The 21854-nt window shown below is 36.5% G+C and overlaps 1 pseudogene; it reads left to right on the top strand.

Annotated features, from left to right (window-relative positions):
• Positions 1-12656: 12656 nt before the first annotated feature.
• Positions 12657-20295, top strand: LOC113637549 (annotated as a pseudogene).
• The last annotated feature ends 1559 nt before the right edge of the window (positions 20296-21854 follow it).

Raw genomic sequence — 21854 nt, 5'->3', positions numbered from 1 at the left:
TATGTGTCAGTTCTGAAGAAAGACTTATGAGATATCCTTAAAAAGATGATGTAGTTAGTTTGGTGAATCATCTAATTGTATCCTGTAATAATCTTTTATTTCAATTCGTAATTCACAGTAAATAACAATATCATAAAATAACATTATATTGCATAATGCATAATCTTCATTCTTGAGCCTGTGTAGGCTGTGTGCTGGATTTTATTATTAGCACTGGATGAAAATTTTGCCAAATTTTCTATCATTTCTCTGTGGTACAAATGTTGAGACCAAATTCCACCTCCTCAGAATTAGTTATCATAATTACTTCCTTCTTTAAATCACGATGTAGATTGCACCCACCGTTCTCCAGAGACACAAAGGAAATGGATGAGTAATTTGGATTGAGTGTGTTCTGTGTGCACATCAGCATGAGGAGAACTAAAGAGAAGAGGCAGTGCACTCACTGGTTGTCTGTTTCATCTCAATGGATTTCAAAATCCAGTGCAGTTATCGAAATCCATGCTTAACTAGATTAACCAAGATTAATTTTCCTGGTCACAAAAGTGTTTTTTTTTTAGATAGAACCAATCTCAAGAGCATTACTGTTGATCTAAAATGAACGGAAAATGTTTGCTGCCTGCATATCACTCAAAGACCAAGGACAAACAAAAACCTTGAGGTACAACGCAGACTACTGACAGAGTGTGAGAAGTAAATAATGCAGACTGAATCCCATTTTGTTTTGTGCAAACGTTTTACTTAGGAAAGGGAGGGTAGAAGTCAAGTTACCTCCTGTCTGCATGTCTGCAACAAAGTTTGGTCTTGAGATGTATTCCAACCATCTGCTGTCACAACCGTACACATGGATAACTTGACAAGATTAAAAAAAACCTTCATTTTCAATGAGCTTCATATAAAATACTAAGTCAATATCCACTTCTAGACTTAACTTTTGTTTTATCTGTGTCGCTCCCACTCATTAATGAAATGTCATTGTCAAAGGAGTTTTTTTGGGTGTTGGCATTCAATTTTCTTCTTGTTGCAAAGCCCTGTGACATTTTTTTCATGCAGGGAGCTTTGGCACACTATAATTGTAGCGGGCAAGCAGCAGCCATTTGTTACTTTCTTGGATGAAAAGCACAGTGGTTTAAAAATATCCACTATTCAGTAAGCTTTACTTGAATTCGTTTAATAACAAGAATGCCACCCCCTTTCTTTTCCAGGCAATCAACACACATCTTAGACTTGGATGTTTGTGGCTAAAATCCTATAGTTAATTTGTCTAGGAGACTTTATTTCAGAGATACACAAAGAGAAGTTACTGGCCAGTCACATATCTGTAGCATATATTAATTCCTAACTTTCCTAACAATCAGCTATTTTATTTCTCCTGTGTAATTATTCACACTAAATTAATATATCATTCTGCTTGAAAAACGTGTGTATTTGGATCTCCTAATTTTTAGAGATCTTTCTAACTCAAAAACAGAGAACGATAACTAGGCTTGGCTTTAGATTTTAGATTTTACTAATTCATTCATCTTCTACTGTACCTACAGTACAAATAGAACATACCACAATGTAGCTAAGTAAACAACAAATGAATAACAAAAGCAGCATGTTCATGTGCACAATCTTAAACATTTCTTTGAACATAGCAATTTAAATGTTAAATGTGTCAGCAGTGTCAGCAGTCTCAAGAAGAAATAAACAAGTATTAATTTAAATACTTGTTAATTTCACTATCAGTGTGTGTCTCAGGAGACTAATGTCATGGTTATGCCACAATAGACCCTGAACTATATTAACCAATAGCCAGATATTGTCATATATCCATGTCACATGCCCCAATGATCACTCACCTGTTACCTCCAACCCCTAATCAACACCCATATACTGTATACTGTAAGTCTTGTGTTGTTGCTGGGTTGTAGTTTCGGATTTTTGTATTTTGGAGTTTTTGTTGTTTGTGCCATTGGCTCTCATGTTGTGACAAATAACATGAAACTTGATTGGGTTTGAATTTTATAATTGGCTTGTTACTGCCATGGCATGTAGGGATTATAGTGTCAGATTTCAATTCAATTCAAATTTTTTTGTATAGTCCTTTTGGACTATACAAAAAAATGGAAAAAAATGTATACATACATACATACATACAGTATATATATATATATATATATATATATATATATATATATATATATATATATATATATATATATATATATATATACACACACAAAGATTAAAATAATACAAAAGTTAAAGATTAATATTAGAATTATTTTTAAATGTGTTTGTATTAATCCCCAATGAACAAGCCTGGGTTGATGGAGGCGACTGTAGTGAGGAAAAAACTCCCTTAGATGGAACAGGAAGAAACCTTGAGAGGAACCAGCACTGGAGGGTGTGATCATAAATATATATATAGCATAAATATTTCATCTGTATTTGAATAGAATGAAATTTTTTTTATATTACTCACTTCAAAGACAGCAATTCAAAATAAATCTATAATTTCAGATAAATAAGACTCACCTGTGGAAGTGGGAGCTACACATGCTGAACTTAAGATAGATGTAAACACATTTGGAAATGTACAGCTGTAATGTACATTCATGAACATACTCACAAATACAAAGAGATTTTCAGATGCTTTTGGTCACCTGGCAGGATTTTCTTTCAGTCTGGTTTGTCATATGACTATATGAACATTTACTCATGATTTAAAGACTGATAAATGAGGCCCATGGTGTGTAAGTTTGAACACCAGAATGGATTTAAGTGTCAGCCAGCAAAATGAATGGAAGTGTAACCCTGCCTGTGGCCTAACCAGCAACCCAGAATGCGGCAGCACCAGAAACATATAAGAAGACATTTTTTTCAAGAAGACATTTTTGTTTCAGAAACAATGTATTATTGAAGAACATTTCATACTATTCAGCGATTAAACCCCTTTTCAAAATAACATCCATCATTTAACAATACAATCATCATTAAAACACAGATGAGTTATACATGCACCTTAAATCCCTTAAATGAGCAATGCAAACAACACTAATGAGTTTCACGTGGAAGTTGCCCTTTTCTCCACTAAGTAGCCTAACACACAGTGTTCTTTTAATAAGCCTTATCTAAGAATCATACATTATAATTAACTGTACTTATCGTACAGGAAAGGCTTTCCTGAAACGTTCTTCACACTAAGTACTTCCCTAACATCATGGTGAATAGTTTGATCATTTATTGATTATTTAATAATCATTAAACAAAAATAATTGTAAGCTTGTAAATAAATGAATGAATATTCTTAATTAATTTTATATATAATTCTCAAAACACACTATGATCTATTTGCTGGTCTTCTCGCAACATTTCTGAAAGCTCAGCTACAGTGATGTAAATGAAATTGTTCATTGTTGTTTAAGCAATTAAAGATGACAGTGATCTAAACACAGTTAAAGAGATGTATGCTATACTGAATATTAGGAGTTTATATCTAAATGACAACATAACAGATTACCAGGCTAACAGCCTAGCTTGTTGCTGTCTGTGTTTACACTGCTTCTTTGACAACTCTAATTGCACACTGCTGGCCTCTGAATGTTCTGGTAGTATGGCTTAATCAAGTATGAGATAAAGCTCCAGTCTTGACTAGCACAAACAAGTTAACAAGATGTGTGTTTTGCTAGCTATTTACAAGCTTCCAAAGTTTGTCAATTGTCAGTAGAGGCAACACAAGTGTTCCAAAGTGGTATAACACAATAATAATACAAAAATAATGCAATAATAATTAGCCTGCATTTTAATATACACTAACATACTCTGCACTGTATAAATCATCCAGCTGTTACTGTTACATAAACATTTGCTACATGATTAATAAAAGTCTACTTAAAGGGATCTTGAACAAAGTTTTGCAGAAATATAGCTAGTTATAAAGTTTTTTAACTGTATGTCTGCATGACTACTTCTGTTAATGGACAGGTGAAGGACAACTTTGTACAGTGGCCTCTGAGATACTCTAGATAGGCTAAAGGTGTATCTTCTGATTCAGGATACAATGATATTCAAAAAGGCCATGTCCTAGTTTAGTTTGATAATGTCCCACCAAGGTCCATATAAATGGGTTACTGTGGAAGAACCTGACTAGCCTTTAAAGATCTCAACTCCATCTTTTGGGATTACACCAAACATCGGGTGCAATTCAGGCTTTATGACAGAACATATGTGCCCTTGATAATGCACTTTAGTTCTAAAATTCAATATAGTTGCTAAATGAAAACAAATCCCAGTAGCCCTGTTCCAAAATCTAGTAGAATGCCTTTGCAAAAGAATGTTTATTAGAGCAGCAAAGTGAGAACCAGCCACATACAAGTCCATCTAACAAGCAAAGTCTTAAGCGACATGTACTGTACAATACAATATGCAGCATATTTTTTTACTGTGTTCTTTGTAATTTTGTAATATATTTCTAATGCTGAATTTAAACACAATTTACTTCGTCACTACTTCAACTAGTTACTATTACTTTTTCTGAGCAACAAATACCTGCAAATTTGGGAAAGTAAAAAAATACAACGAAGTCATTGTTCTGTTTATTATTACTTTCGTCCAGTAACAGCTTAGTAGTATTTTGCAAAGTTATAGGATAAAGAGAGATATTCAAAATGGAAAACAACCATCTGACAGTTGAGGTAGTAGCATGATTTGTACATTGGCCTTGCATGCACTTATAGGAAAATAAGTGTAACGTATCCTACGTTAACGACAGGACAGTGTAATGTGTTACATCCCTTATGTTAACTTACATATGGATTATTTGATTTTTTTTTTCACTTCCCAGAGTTTGGAGTAAACAGCTGGACACAGAGGAAATCCAAACTCGCAGCACCACCTGAGCTGTTCCTATTATTATACCAAAAAGAACTTCAATATTATGTTAATAACCACATCAACAATTTCTCTGAGCTAGTAAAATCAGCATTTAACTCCATTACATATACTTTGTTATTAAAACTGCTGAGTTAGCAGGATTTACACCACTCTACCCTACATTGACACTTAGAAGCTACATATACAATATGTATATTTTTTCTAAAAACTTTCTAAAAACTTTCGACTTGCTTCTTTAAATAGCCACCCATACAGAAACCGAGACAAAACCCTGAAAGATAAGCTCAGAGTAGTCAGAGCTGAAAATATTCAGCTACATTTAATTAACGAGGTGCTGTTCTGAGCTGATATGTCCTGCTCTGACAAGGATATATGATCTAATGCAGCTTCCACTCAAATTTGCAATCAAGTGAGTGGCACCTGGAACTTTTAGAATTAAAATTTCACTTCCCATTCACCTTTGCACACATCCAGTTCTAGGGTTTGATATGTAGCCATTGTATCCAGTCCTAAGTAAAACCTGCATATTAATGAACAAGCAAACTGTTTATGAATTTAAAACTAAACATACTTGGGATATCAAAAAAAAACTAAACATACTTTGGGTTTTACATTAAACATTGGCGAAAACAGATTTACACTGTATAGTCATTTCTAAAACTTCAGTCATTTTCAGTAAATCTTTAATACAAGATATTTGACCAGCTTGAATCTATACTTTCATTTCAGGATAATCTGGTGAGTTTCTCTCTTGGTATAAGTGTCACAGTGTGAATTTACTGCAGTAAATCTACCGATTACTGTCATACCTGTACAGACCGTTCAGTACCGTGCCCTACAGTAAAGATGCTTGGACTCGGGATGACTTTTCATGCCAATCATAGCCCAATTTCCAACCTTCCATTCTAGGCTAAAGTGATGTCTCACTGAAAATAATCTTTATAAGCTCTTTCAGTCTGTGCACATCACAGTTATTGGATCTGTCCAGAGTGGTCAGTGACTTGCTGTGTTGATACTGGTTCACTTTCCTTTCCACCTTTATCTCACTATGGCTTAAGCATGATAAATTTTCCCCCCATATTCTTTCAATATACATTGCAGATATCACCCTAAAATGTTTTAGTCATTTTTTTTCAGTAAAACAATTCAGAATAGAAATAATCAATGTGTTAGTCAACAATAAGGTCTAACAACAAAAATCATTTTGCAAAAATAAAATGATTTATTCAATTCCTGTACATTATAGCAAGCTTTCTATCTATATAATGTGGGTATAATGGAGGTTTTGGGTTTCTTTTTTAATTTTCCAGGAAGATCAGAAAGGTTTGATAGACATATTAGACATATTAGTTCTATTAGAATCTTCAATAAAACTGGAATACACTCAAAGTACATCCAGCCGCAAAGTCAGGGATGCTTTACCTGTGATTATATCGCCAGTATGATTTTCTTTTAATATGAATTAAGATTATTCAGTTACATGAAAAATCACTTTCAATTCATGTACAAATAATATTATTTAAATGATTCATTAGAAATAAATGTATTAAATGATTTTTTATATGAGATATGCTACTCTGTGTTCAGTATCAGCTACAGCACCATAAATGAAAGCATTTTTCAGGTTTTTGATGAAACCTGACAATAATCCACATAAGCTTCTTCAAGCTGTTTTTTAAATGTCAGTATTAAAACCCTTTTTATTTTATCTGTTTCTTCCAATGGAGTCTTGGTGTATGCACAAAGACTAAAGCTTTGGTCAGCTTTCTATAATTTTTTTTTAATTGTATATAATATACATGTATCCTATTTAACACATTATATATAGTCATCATCTTAACCTTCATTTCAGTGCTGCATCGACTGAATCAAATTTTATAATTTGTTTTACTAGATTCTTAGGTAATAGAGTATTAACACCCGCCACACAATCTGCTTACATATATCACACCTGTGCCCTGTGTGTTGCAGTAATTAACTGCATTGTACCTACTCTGGTATTAGACTGCTTGCTACTGCTTGAGTTAAAATTAAAAATATATATATTTTAATACCTAGACCTCAAACAATAGAATGGCCTATTCAAATCTCTCTGTGAATCCTCTGCTTTTGAAAGCACCACAACACGCTGACTGAACGAACAATATTACTTCTCTTATTCTACTCCAAATGTTTTAACAACCATATTATTGTTGCTTTAAAGCATGTTTTCAATGTAAAGCATACTTGTGTGTTAGAAATGCTAGAACAACTTGCCATATGGCTGCCTTGTTCTGTAGAACTTTACAGATCACAGACCATCAGTTTCCAAATTCACAGTTGCACATCTGTACTACCACAGCACCCAATGACATGTTCATCACTGCACTCAGTTCATCATAGAGAGAACAATAAAATAATTCATTTTGTGTCTGATCCATCTTGAAGTATATATATTCAGATTGGCCTCCATTGGTTTACTTGTTTCTCACTGAGATATATGGATATAGATTATAGTACATTTATTATTCTGATTGAGACTTTGAAATCAGTCAAATTATTAGTCACAATTATTCGTGTGATTAAGAAATCTAACTGACTGTAATGTAAATGTAACAAGTATCGATCCAGTAATTTTCTATGGCAGTCAACTGTATAGACATGCACAGTAATTTCTTTGTATATAGTATGGCTTTTTTGCAATGACACAAAAAAAATCCAAACCACAAATATTACTGCAGCAGTTGCAGAATAAGTTGAACAAGTGACTACTTTTTGCAATCCAGAGATAAATATATTAAATGAAGTACTTTTACTTTAACTATGTTAAAAATTAGAGTGGCAATTTCTGCAATTTCCATCTTGTCTGAGCATTTTTGAGCATGGTCTTATTGATTTCTGACAATTCTATTAAAGCAATCAGATAAACACAGACAGGTTAAGTAGCTAAAGAAATATTCTGCAAAAAAATGTCATTTTTGACCCCCAGTGCCTTTCATCACATTTCAGATACACTGGAAATGCTTTTTATAACATTCTGGTTTACTTGTTCACATTATTTTGCTTTTTCCTCTTTCCAAACCAGTTCAGTGCACAATGTAAGCTGAGACTTGCAGCAGAGGTGAGTTCCTTATCAAAGAATGTGACAAAATTTCTTACAGCTCGTGGAGGTGTTTCTGCAATGTAAGATGGTGGCCTATTTCTCTGCAGTGTTGGCAAAGATAACAGCTGTAATCTCGTCAAGCTTAGCGTTTTTAATTCGAAATCTTATAAAGCCATGATGCTGTATCATCTAAACCACAGCTGTTTTATTTTGCTGCTGCTAGAAATCTTCCCACCAACAGATTTCAGCAATAAACTAACATGCCTGATGCGGTTACATAAAGTGTGCAGAAGACAGCCAGGTCTAAGAGCACCAGGCTGGAACCATACTCTGTAGGAGGCTACAACATAATGAGCAGGGTTATGTGCTAGCCTTTGCTCTAAGCATCTTATACTCTTGACACAGTATTAATCTAAGCTCAATGGGTAGAGTTGCTATCTCACAGCTCCAGGGTTCTTGGTTTGATCCTGAGCTCAAATTACTTTCTTTGTGGTGTTTTTGTGCATATTCCCCCCGGTCTGCAAGGGTTTCCTTTTGTTTCCTCCCACCTTCCAGGCCGGTAGCTATATTTAATATATTAAATTCTCCCTAGGTGTGAATGAATATGAATGTGTGTGCACATTAGAGGTGTAATAAATCTGTATTTGTTTACTGCTCAAAGAAAATTTAATCTGCTTTCATATACATATTTAATCCAGAAATGTATGTGGCCTAATAACATTCTGCCAAGCTTTCTATCATCTAAATGATGTGACTGGGTAACAAGCTAGCCATGTTTCAAAGCAATAATCCTTTCATTCATTCATTTTCTACTTTTCATTCTTTATCCGAACTACCTCGGGTCACGGGGAGCCTGTTCCTATCTCAGGCGTCATCGGGCATCAAGGCAGGATACACCCTGGACGGAATGCCAACCCATCGCAGGGCACACACACACGCTCTCATTCACTCACGCAATCACACACTACGGACAATTTTCCAGAGATGCCAATCAACCTACCATGCATGTCTTTGGACCGGGGGAGGAAACCCCCGAGGCACGGGGAGAACATGCAAACTCCACACACACAAGGCGGAGGCGGGAATCAAACCCCGACCCTGGAGGTGTGAGGCGAATGTGCTACCCACTAAGCCACCAAGCCACCATGCCCCCCTCAAAGCAATAATGTCTTCTTTAAATTGACTTTTGTGGTTTGTTATTTTTTCAGGAAGATCAATAAGGTTTGCTGGACATACTAAACATTTTAGATATGCATACAAATTAGATTAGATTCAAATAATAATTTAAATAAATGATTAATTAAAAATAAATAAATTAAATGATTATCTTTGAAAAGCGCAACAGAAATATGCTGCTGTGTGGTTTGTATCAGCTACAGCACTATAAAGTTTCTTGTTTATAAACTGACATTGGTTACACTGGAATTTGTCCGACTTTTCCTGGATCATCCTCAGGACATCTTCCTTGTGTTCTTCAGATGATCCTAATGCCTCAAGGCACAAGATTCGCACTGAGCACAGCCCTCAGTATGACACTGAAAAAAATTATCAAATTACAGATGGAAATTCAGAAGGTAAACTATTCCACATTCTTTTGATTAACAAATACTCAACAAATGTTTTCTGTAAATAAAATCATGGTGTTAATTGTCAGTTTCTCTTAACCCAAAAATTGTTGGTACAGCAATCTCTTATAGACACTTTCCCTGAAACCCTGTAATGGTTGGGTGGTGATATTATCATCATTCTCAGCATAATAATTAAGATCACTGTCATCATGACCATCATGGTCTTCATGATCATCATCATCATAATCATCATCATCACCAAGCAGTGGAAGATTGCGAGCTCTGCAAATGTTGTGTAAAATGCCACAAGCCATAATAGAATGACTAACACGATCAGAATAGTGTCGAGTCTCTACATGAAGGACACAGAATCTTCTTTTCAGCTGTCTATTTACTCTCCACTTTGTGCGCTCTTTATGATTAAAACAAAAAGATTAACGAACCTAGATCTAATGAATAAGATGAAAGAATGCATTAAATGAACATTGGCATTATGTCAGCAATTTATTTCAGTACTGTAATAATAGAGCTACTGTTCTACTTCTAGCCATCTATAATGAATGCGAAGGCTTCATTTGACAGGAATCATCTAGATCGAACAGAATTTTATTCGAATAATCCAGTGAGGCCATTCTGGGAATAAAATGAAGCATCATGTATTGACCCTAGCAATTTTGGCACAAGATCATGGATTTTGTAAGTGGCATTAAACACAGCTTGAACGCTGATGCTGTAAATTCTGTTGAAAAATCTCCTCATTTACAGCTGGAGCAATGATGCGAACATGAGTTCCATCAACAGCTCCAATGAATCCCCAGCACTGCTTTTTTTTAAGCAATAGTGGTATTTAAGACCCTGTTTACTATGGACTGTGATGTGCCAAGTCATTACTGGTCAAGTGTTGTATTTTTTCCAGATGCCAAAAAAAAACAGACACTATTACTTTTTATTTTTTATTTATATTATTTTTATTATTATACTTGGAATAAGGGGCCATTTTCATCTGATACCCTTTTTAAGTCCAAAGTGATTTTGTTGGAAATATATTGTAAGTAGGTCATAAAAAAGTACTCTGTATTCTGATGTAACAATTTCTTTCCAAGATCATAATACTGAAACATCTGGTATGCGTTGGTCTACTGATTGGGGATGTGGTAATTTGGTGGTTAAGGTGTTAGTGTACTGCTCAGAAGGTTGTGAATGTGAATACCAGGTCTGCCAAGCCTCCACTGCTGGGCCCTTGAGGTCCTTCACTGTCAATTGCTTAGTTATTTAAAATAAGATAAAATGTAAGTTTCTCTGGATAAAGGCATCTATGGTATACTGAAATGTTGTGGAAAGGTATACTGAAAGGTTGTGGAAAATGATGTTTCAGAACAGAAACTATGTCTTCTCCATATGTTCCATCCCACACACTTCTCCATGTATTCCATCCCACACAAAATCAACACTGCATTTATTTCCTGGCATAGAAATTATTTTTGTTAAAAGATAGAGAGATTGAGTAGTTCCTATCATGACAAGTGTATGTGTGATTGCTTACAGGTAGAAGGTGTAGCTGCCATACTGCCCCATTGTTTTAATTTTTTCTTTCACATTTCTCAGATTCATAGCCAGTGACACTAACAGAACTCAAGTAACATAGCTCTCTATTGCCATAGCAGGAAGAAAAATGTGTATATGACGTTTCTTTTACAGCAGATGACAATGTAATGGTGCAAAAATAAGTTAAGTGCCAGAAGTCAGTTTAATATTGTGGAAATATTTCAGACCTGAGTAAATGTGCCACATAAAATAACATGTATTACAGCAGAGGCATTTAAAATAGAGAAGTGTTTGCAGATAAATAGCCTTTCTGCAGCCAGAGTAATGCACAGCTCTCTGAAAGAACCCTTGCAGAGACAGCAAGGAATAAAATTCTTCTGAACATAGAAGAAGGGAACAATTTCTAAAGAAGGAATGCAAAAGCCAGCTAATGCAGTCTTTAGGTCTTGATTTAACTCTAATGGAAACATGTTCACATATCACTTTTTTGGGATCCACATTATCCAGGTCTCACTATAGAAATCAGAACAATTCATTCCAGAATGTGTACTTATAAGACTTAAAATTGGTAAGATAGTTATTCTGATAATGATTTTTCAATGCTACAGCTTTACTCCCTAGTCTGGAAGTTATGCTAGTATTCGGTTCATGGTTTTCAATTTGACTTTTGCCATAAACCCAGAGCTGCTGCTGGACAAGTTCTGTCAGTTGACTGCATCAGAGCCCATATGCCATGTGGATTTACAGTACTGACAGCAGAAAGTTCTGACCCTCATGTTCAGAGGTTTTAGCTGCAACATTTCTTCAAGCAAAGTTTTGATCCATTTTGTATGGCATTATGGGAGATTACTGAAAACACTTTTCAAGACTATTTTGTCTGAAGCATCAGTCAAACCAGATGAACCCAGTCGGAACCACCGAAGGAGAAAAGATGTGGGACGTGAATAAAAACATGCATTTTGCAATTTCTTTCTTTCTTTTTTTTTTGTAAGATGAATATTGATGTGAATTTGCAAGTGTTCTGAGCCTGTAGAAAAAAATTCAATCATCTTGCCCGTCTTTAGCAATAAAAAGATTAATCAATAATGTAAGTGCAAAGTAAAATCTGCTGTGTTTGTCTACCATTTTATAGTCATACAACTGTGTGTCTTACATTTTATAGCGATAAAACCAAAAAAAGTGGCAAAGCAGAAAAGCATCACACAATCATCTGCTGTATGGTAGAAAGTCTAGGGAGAAAAAACTGGCTGTGATCTCGGGAGGGATGTCGTGCTCTCTCTTCCCTCGATCACATTGACACTAGAAGATTGTGGGTATCTATGATCTCCTGTATGTGGACAAGTGCAGATACGTAGCTCTTGACATTATATTGAGAAAATGGGGGATTATACATTTGCACACTTAATTGGATTATATACTTGTGTATGTATATACAGTATGCAAACATTTAAGCAACCCTGGTCAAAATTTCTTTAAGTGAAAGGTAATTAAGGGTGCTTTCACACCTGCCTTGTTTAGTTCGGTTGAATCGTACCAGAGTTCGATTGCTCATTTGGTGCGGTTCGTTTGGGCAGGTGAGAATGCAGCAATCGAACTATGGTGCACACCAAAAGCAGACCAAACAAGCGTACGGAGACCTCCTTGAAGAAGTGGTCTTGGTACGCTTTCAAACAAACTCTGGTACAGTTCGTTTGTGGTGAGAACACGGTCCGAGATCGAATAGACCTAACTGCAAAAAGTATTGCACATTTTGGACTAAACCAGCTGCCGTAGTGGGTCGTTGGCAATATTTTCGGAAGATGAGCATGTCACAGTTTTGCAAAAGTAATGCTCGCCACATTGCAAGTGTCTTGCAGTGTGTCTTCGCTGTTTGCAGTGCATTAAAATTATATTTTCAAGACCCATCCGCGATTCATTCTGAAAATTAAGACTTTGCATAGAATGCTGTATACAAACAATGTAGTAGATTACAACCACGAACATAATTGCAGCGTGCAGTCGTCTCTCCATAGTGTACTGTATGCTGTATTTTCCTCTTTTTGTTTACTTCTGGAGTTTCATTGAAATTTCCCGCACGTTTATTCTGACCAGTCGAGAAGCAGTTTAGGAATATGCTCAAAGACATGTGGCCAATGAGTGATTTGGATGTTATCACATGACTGCATTTTGGTTCGTTTCAACTGGTGCGGAACAGAACGATCAGTGTGGTGTGAAAAGGAACCAAAACTGCTAAAAAGCTACAATGTATCATTTTTTGCTTTTGGTCCGGACCAAATGAACCGAACTATAGGTGTGAAAGCACCCTAACAACTGAAATCTTTTTAATGAGGAAAAAAGATTTAAAGACTAATTTCCTGCTCTCTATATTAAAATACCTTAACAAATAGGAAAGAAATAGTAATTTGCAACATAGACAAAAGTTTGGACACTTTCCTAGTTTGAAAGCCTAAGAACCTAATTAACTCATTAGGCTTTAATTGACCCATTAGTACAATTATTGCAATTAGCTATAACAATTCCAGAACAAAAATAATTCTCTGCCTCTTAAAATCTTGAGTGTTAAAACAAATTATCTATTGGTTTCTCCTTCTAAAGAGCTGAGAATCAAAGCAGAGAAAGGCTAGAAAAAGATATCAAGTGCTTCCAGCTTGCACTTCCACTGTATGAAATGTTATTAAAAATGGCAGTTAAGAGGAACTGTGAAAGTGAACACAAGATCTGAAAAAACTGTCAGTGAGAGAACTGCTGGTATGGTAGGCAGAAAGTCAAGGTAAAACCACTATATTACAGCAATGGCCTGCAGAAAGGTTTTTTCCTGACGATAGTGGTGAGATACTGTACCATTCTACTGTGAAGCTATTTTCTGCACACACATGATCTCCATGGAGAAGTCATCAGAGGCTCACCAGTGACCACATCACATAAATTGAATTCTAAAGTATGCAAAATAATATGTAGAAAAGACAGAGGCATTTTGGAAATAATTATGAAAATAAGTTATGATTTGTTATAAGATTTATGATTTGTGATATGATAAGTTATAATTTTTACATCAGTTCTACCAATATGTTTCCTTTCTGCTAACATCCTTTTTTTTTTAGCATACTAGATTTTTTTTGTTGTTATTTGTGATTTAGCAACACTGGCACTCTGCCCTCAGTACCTCCAATCACTCAATTGTGCTTCCTCTTCATTTTGCTTTAGTCCTCATACCCACAGCTGCGTCTCCAAGAATACTGAAGCCTGAAGTTCCTGACAACCCCACAGTAGTCAGCCTCATTTTCAACAACTACAAAAAGACTTTCACGCTGTTGGGTTTCTAGTGTAATAATAAACACCAGATGCTTGTCACGATAAGGATGGTACAGTACAGATGGTTATGCACTTTTAGAAAAACAAACCTACAGCATGACCTACTTAGTGAAATAAATCAAGCCCCCCCCCCCCCCCCCCAAGGCAGTTATATAAATTAATCAACCCCTAACAGGCTGTAATCAGTCATGTATACATCTGAATGAAAGGAACAGAAACTTACCAAACCAGGAAAATGGTTTACTTACTCTTAATGGAATTTATACTCACTGGCCTCTTTATAAGAAATACCTCATTAATAATGTCTAGGATGTCCATTTTCCCTCGGACCATTTTATTTTATTTCCTCATGGCAAACATTGAGATTCTGGTCCATGTTGACATAACCGTATTACATAAATGCGGCAAATTTCTTCTGCTCTACCACATCTTGAAAGCTTTTTTATTGGATTCAAATCTGATGAACAGACAGGCCATTGAAGTACACTGAACTCATTTTCATCTTCTTGGAACCAATTTAAAAGTACTTGTGCATTCTGATATGGCACATTTTTTTGGCCCATCCATCTCAGCATTCAGAGATGCTTTTTTGTTCACCAGCTTTGTAAAGAGGTTCTTTGAATAATTGAAGCCTCCTGTCAGCTCGATTCAGCTTGGCATTTCCCTTCTCAGCCGCGTTTGTTTTAGCAGAAGACCTCAATTGACGGATTCACCGGTCATATTTCCCATTTGGTTATTTTGCTATTTGTATTTTTATGTAGTGCAACTGTCAATTACAACCAATGGGGTAATCTACAAAAACATGATGCAGCAGTTGGGAAATGGTACAGTTCATAATGATAAACATGCAGAACATCAAGGCTGCCAACTCTCACGCATTCAGCGTGAGACTCACGCAATTGACCCAATTCTGACGCTCTCACGCCACACCCCATATTCTCACGCAGACTCGTGCAGCAGTGAGGACAAAAAAATCGCGCCGCATGATCTCGCAAAGCAATGCGCTGAGAGACCAGACAGACAGAGTAGTGAGTTTTTTTGTGACTATTGTGAGGGAAATACACAATTTCCCATCTGCACCATGTGAATTGTGAATGCAGGCAGGTCAGTGAGTTACAGGGCGCTCCGCGTCTCCGTCCAGTTTAGGCTAGTAACTAATAGGCCTATGCTGTTATATAGTTTATATACAATTAAGTTAGCATTAGCAGAGTTGTTTGTTTTGCAGCACTGAGCAGTTATTTTACATAACTTTATCATAAAAAAATGTACAAACAAGGCTGCCAACTCTCACGCATTATGTTAAAATTAAATGTAATGCAAATCTCCCAAGAAATTCTGTACAGATACCAAATACTTTGACAATCAATATATACTTATTACACTTCTGCTAATGCAAGTATTTTGTGTTTGTATTTTTTCCACATCAAGCCATGCCCCTCCATAACCTCACTCTAAGCTGAACTATGATGTAGCGATTTTGGCTCGCGAAGCAAGGTAAATATTTATAAGCAACTATAACGTGTTATAGTGACTTCTAAATATTTTAACCTAAGTTGAAATTAACGGTACTGGAATTAAGGTTACGCTTATTTGGTCTGTTCTTCCGGCGAACAGGCCGTGTAACCTTTATTAATTCTATGAAGGCGGTATCTTCCCGGCCAAGAAAGATTCGCTTTCCTTTTACTGTATACCATAATTTAAATTAAATTAACTTAATAGAGCATGTAGTTCAGACCAGATATTGCAGGTACCTTAATTTGTGAGCGAGACTCAGAGACAAATCACCTGTGGCTCAAAATTATGACATTTAATGAATGAGACAAACACAACATAAAACTAACTACACAAACAAACAAAAGAAATAGGGAAAACGAAAATGAAAAATAAAATAAAGCAAAAGAAATTAAAATTGGGGAAAGGGAGGAAGAGACTGGAAAGAAGAAACTAGAGAAAGGAAGGAAAGGAGTGGCAAGCTTAGACTTCAAAATTAAATCACACCCTAACTGGGAAATCGTCACAGAAACTTAAATTCACCTTAAGATTCAATGAAAGATTCCTACTTAAAATTACGCATCTAAATTGGTTGGTAGAGGAAACGGTTACTTGCATTGGATTACTGCACAAGAGTCCGGATGCAACAGAGAAATCTCTGAAAGGTCAGTTAGGGTGGGGTCAGACGTTCTTCCAAGTTCTCCTGAAGATCAGAGCAGTTGTCGTTCTTGGAAGTGAAGCTTGCTGGAACTTCGTTGAAGGAAGATGGAGTCGTCTTGAAGCTGTTCCGAAAGTCTGACCACGGATTAGTGGTGTTTGTGACAATTTAAAGGTCACGAACTCCACCCATCTTTGGGAAGATGACCAATACTTCGGTCAGGATTTTGAAGGGAAAAACTCCCTTTGTTTCAGGTGTCTGTGGGCGTGGTTTAGCTATCAAACTTTTAGATGACTTTAAAGTTTGATCCAGGGTGTATTAAGACGGTATGGCGCCTTTCGTGCTCAAATAAAATACACCAGTGCTTGAAAAATGAGTAACCGATAATTTTGTGGTCATTTGGATACTAAACATGAAGGGTAATGATGGTATGAAGGCAGCGGTACATTACATACATAGATCAGTAATCAAGGCAAAGATAAAGGCAAAGAAACAAAAATGAAACATGAACAAGATGCACTTTCATTAGGGAAGTAAAAAAGAAAATGATAGCTTCGTATACATTCTGACATCAGACCTTAAAGGGTCATACGGCATTAGAACAGGTATACATTAACATGCCATGATCAGTAAGATATGATGATAGAGTATAACGGATTTTAAAATACAATGTTGTTTTCTGACACATGAATAAAATACACCCTTGTCAGGAAATTAAGGAGCAAATAATTTTAAGTCAGGCAAGCCTTAAAAGAAGAAACACATTACAAAAAGGGTTATAAGAATGAGAACCTTAGAGTACCTTATCTTGGGTTTTATTAGTAAACGGAATGTCTCATTGTGTTGTGTGTGTGTGTGTGTGTGTGTGTGTGTGTGTGTGTGTGTGTGTGTGTGTGTGTGTGTGTGTTCTGTTTGCTGGCCCCAATGAGCCGCATGGGGTTATCTGGTCTTTGTGGAGACTCCAGACATTCGGGAGCCAGGTGTGGGTGTAAAACTGGGTTGCTCATCGGTTAATTGAGGAGTAGATGTTGAAATTTAGGGTGCCTGGGACATGAAATCTAAAATGACTGGTACAAGACACTACAATGATGTGGTAATGATGTGGCTCTTTGCGGTAACACAGTAAAAATTGTGGCTCTTGGTCTCTGACTGGTTGGCCACCCCTGGTCTATGATAACGGGAGGTCCTCCAGCAGGTGCTTCCAGAGTAAAAGTATACATTTTATCTAGGAAATGTAGTGGAGTAAAAGTGAAAGTTGACATAAATTTAAATAACGAAGTAAAGAGCAGATACATGAAATTTCTACTTAAGTACAGTAACGAAGTATTTGTACTCTGTTACATTCAGTCACGAACTCCACAGATGATGAGCAGTAACTAGAAACCAGCACAGAGTTCTTACACCATTCTGTGTTGATGTAAACACACACACCACCACCGCAAGTCTTACAACACAGAGCTGCATTTCGGTCGGCTCTAAACGATGTGAGCTTGTTTGTCTGCTTTTGGGACTGATGATATTTTGGATCATATTTTAAGCGACACTGTATATACACTCATATGCTGTATAACTGTATATACCAGCACTTTTTACCTGTGAGAAAGTGTAGTAATGTGGATGTTATACACAAAGTACTGTAATATGTGTATTGTATTGAACATGTTCGGATAAGCGGTAGAAAATGAATGAATGAATGAATGAATGTTACATGTGGACGCACATGTCTCTGTACGCACTGGTGTTGTGCTGGTCCAGTGTGTGGTATCTGAGCACTGAGATTGAGAGCGGTTAAACACTCTGCTTCTGTTAATAAACATTCATTTCTTTGTACACAAGAATAGTACAGAAATGTCCGATCTTAAATCATAACAAAAACATGCTTTTAAAAAAATAAACAAACGCGTGTTTTTGTTTGAGTAACATGACGTCACAGGCGCCAGCGCTTAAAAAATAACTTTCATTAGCTGCAGACAGAAAAACGTGGAAATGATGGCTTTTTATCTTCCGAAATGTGATAAGTAAAGTCCCTTTTTTAAATAAAAATAATAGTTGTTAAAGTAAATATTACAGTAAATATTACATTAAATATTCACGCTGGAGAAATGTCCTCACTCCTTGGCTGAAGTGTTATTAATCATATCAACAAGTGTGGAAGACCTGCAAAGTGTATAAGATCATGATATAAATGTGATATATATATAAAGTCATATCCCGGTGGCCCTGAGATAATTGAAATCGTCCCTGATAGTACAGACAAACGGAGAGCTGCAGGTTTTTAGATCGAATGAAATAATAAAAAGAAACAAATGAAACCATGTCGATAGCAGAAGAGACGATTAAGATGATTTTTGATTAAACTTTAAAGGATGCTGTGAGGAACTATTTATTTTAGCAGGTAGTGTGTGTGTGTGTGTGTGTGTGTGTGTGTGTGTGTGTGTGTGTGTGTGTGTGTGTGTGTATTAATTCTATGTATACTAATAAATGTATTAAAACATCAACCTTGAAAAGTTTCCCAGTGGGTTTATTTTCTTTATAGTCAATAAACTTTAGTGGAAGCCATTTGTTTACTGATTAAAATAACAAAAAAAAAAAAATGTCCAAGATTCTAAATGACAAGTACATCGCTGTTGTAAGTGAACTTAAATTACTTGTGATTTTCCTGATACGAAGGGTGAAAGTGACAAAGCTCGTCAATCACAGTTTTTTCAACTCTTAATTGGTTGGTCATTAGGACATATTAATTAATTACACTTGCATTTTAATCATTATTTTGACTTCATGTTCATTTCTGTCCATCCAGTACTAACCATGCCCGCTCTGTTTTTAGCCCGGTGACACAGGCAGACTACCCGCTGAGGTGGCGATTTTGGAACTCGTGTGCAAGCTGCCACACTGTCCGTATGTGATCGAACTGCTAGATTGGATCGGGACGCCCGCAGGCATCATCATCGTCTTGGAGAGCCTGACTACTGCGTTGATCTCTTCGAATTCTGTAGGCGTGTGAACTTGACTGAAAATATGGCTAAAATCATCATGCAGCAAGTCATTCAGGCTGCACGTCACTGCTGTGCCCGGGGTGTGTTCCACCGTGACATCAAGGAGAAAATATTCTCATCAACCCTCACACCCTTGAAGTCAAGCTCTTGATTTTGGCTGCGGTGATCTACATAAAGACACTCCCTAAACAGAATATGCAGGTACAGTACCTGCACCTAATAGACGAGTAGATTCGAGGGTCTGGGGTCTGGGTGTCCTGCTGTACAGCATGCTGTGTGGACACAGGTCGTTTAACAGCACACACCAGACTGTTTATGGCCTCCATTGTTTCCCAGAAAAACTGTCTATGTGTAAGAAAATACACATTTGTACACAAAGCTGCCATTGCTAAATAGCTGGAATTGTTTTTTTTAAGTTACTAACTGAGAGAAAATAATGAACATACATTTCTAAAGGTTACCATATTTAATTTTTAATCAATTACATTATTTCACACAGCTTCCTGCACTCTGATCAACTGGTGTCTACAAAAAGACCCAAAAAGACGTCCAACACTAGAACAGGTTATTGCACACAGCTGGGTCCAACATTAGGTTGCCCCCTGCTGCAGAGCCCACCTGGTTTTAGGAAGATTGACTCCAGTACTTCAAATTCATCAGGAATTCAAAAGAATTATTGTTTATACAATTTAATTACTCATGTATTAAAAGACTTTGTAATATGTTTTTATTTTCTGATCATTGTGTAAGAAATAAAAAAAATGTGACACTTTACAAATAACTTTACATTACACTTGCGAATAAAACCAATGTAGTTTTGTCACAGCGTTCTATGTCCAATCCTCGGCATTCTGCCGATGGTAACTGTGAAAAACCTTGGTACGTCTTTTATTTTTTACTTTTATCTTTATTTCTTTTTGATCTGAAAAACACTTGAATAATTATTTAATTATACAATTTACAATACCAAGGGGGTACGGTGGCTTAGTGGGTAGCACGTTCGCCTCACACCTCCAGGGTCGGGGTTCGATTCCCGCCTCCGCCTTGTGTGTGCGGAGTTTGCATGTTCTCCCCGTGCCTCGGGGGTTTCCTCCGGGTACTCCGGTTTCCTCCCCCAGTCCAAAGACATGCATGGTAGGTTAATTGGCATCTCTGGAAAATTGTCCGTAGTGTGTGAATGCGTGAGTGAATGAGAGTGTGTGTGTGCCCTGCGATGGGTTGGCACTCCGTCCAGGGTGTATCCTGCCTTGATGCCCGATGACGCCTGAGATAGGCACAGGCTCCCCGTGACCCGAGAAGTTCGGATAAAGCGGTAGAAAATGAATGAATGAATGAATGAATTTACAATACCATTACAAACACATACAAATTGCCTATTTACATGGCCCTTATGACTGCCATCAGCTTTTTATGATATTAATGGATCTATGTGGAATGATCTCTTACCAGGTTGTTGGTTTTTAGTTTTGTGGTAGAGCTTGTGATGTGAATCTCTGCCTAGTCTCTCCCAGTGAGCAGACCATGGACCCTCATTTTGGTAAATCTTTACCACAACGTCATCACTACTTTCAGATTTGTGATGGTGCACATTCTGACCAGAATGCATTTTGTTTTTCTGACTTTGCCAAATTTGTTGAGTGGCTTGGTGAATAATAACAGGCAAAGAGTTACACAGATTCTTGAGCTCCTTTCACAGTATGTTTACTGTAGCCTGTAACTACTTTAAATCCTTTGAAATATGTCACTCTTTGCCACATGGCGGTTTCAGTTGTGCTTTTGTCAACATTACGCTGAAATAGAGCGTGCAAAGCGAAATGCAATCTAGGAGCAGTGATTCGCCAAACCTCCCTTATTGCAGTCGCACACATTTCTTCTGATTTTATTTTGTAGTAACGAGTAACGAAGATGTTTAGTGGAAATATAGCGGAGTAAAAGTATACATTTTATCTAGGAAATATAGTGGAGTAAAAGTGAAAGTTGACATAAATTTAAATAGCGTAAAGTACAGACACATGAAATTTCTACTTAAGTACAGTAACGAAGGCTAACTTTTAGCTTGATGATTCACATGTTTTTATATGTTGACAAATCACCAAAATGAACCATACACAACTTTAGACCTAGATAAATTTGCTTTGGCACAACAGTGAGTATACCTGAAATGCAGAAAATCAACTTTAACAAGCAAATAAGCGTTTTTGTGAAAAAAACAACAACTTATCTCTTGTCCCATGTGCTTCTCCTCTTCACAAAAAATTACAAACGATGGAGTCCTTTAGAATGTATGGTCACATTACACCAAATTTGCATAGTTGCCCAGA

The sequence above is a fragment of the Tachysurus fulvidraco genome, chromosome 9 (genome assembly GCF_022655615.1).
Source record: "Tachysurus fulvidraco isolate hzauxx_2018 chromosome 9, HZAU_PFXX_2.0, whole genome shotgun sequence".
NCBI classification, from domain to species: Eukaryota; Metazoa; Chordata; class Actinopteri; order Siluriformes; family Bagridae; genus Tachysurus; species Tachysurus fulvidraco.
This window is presented reverse-complemented; position numbering and strand designations above follow the sequence as displayed.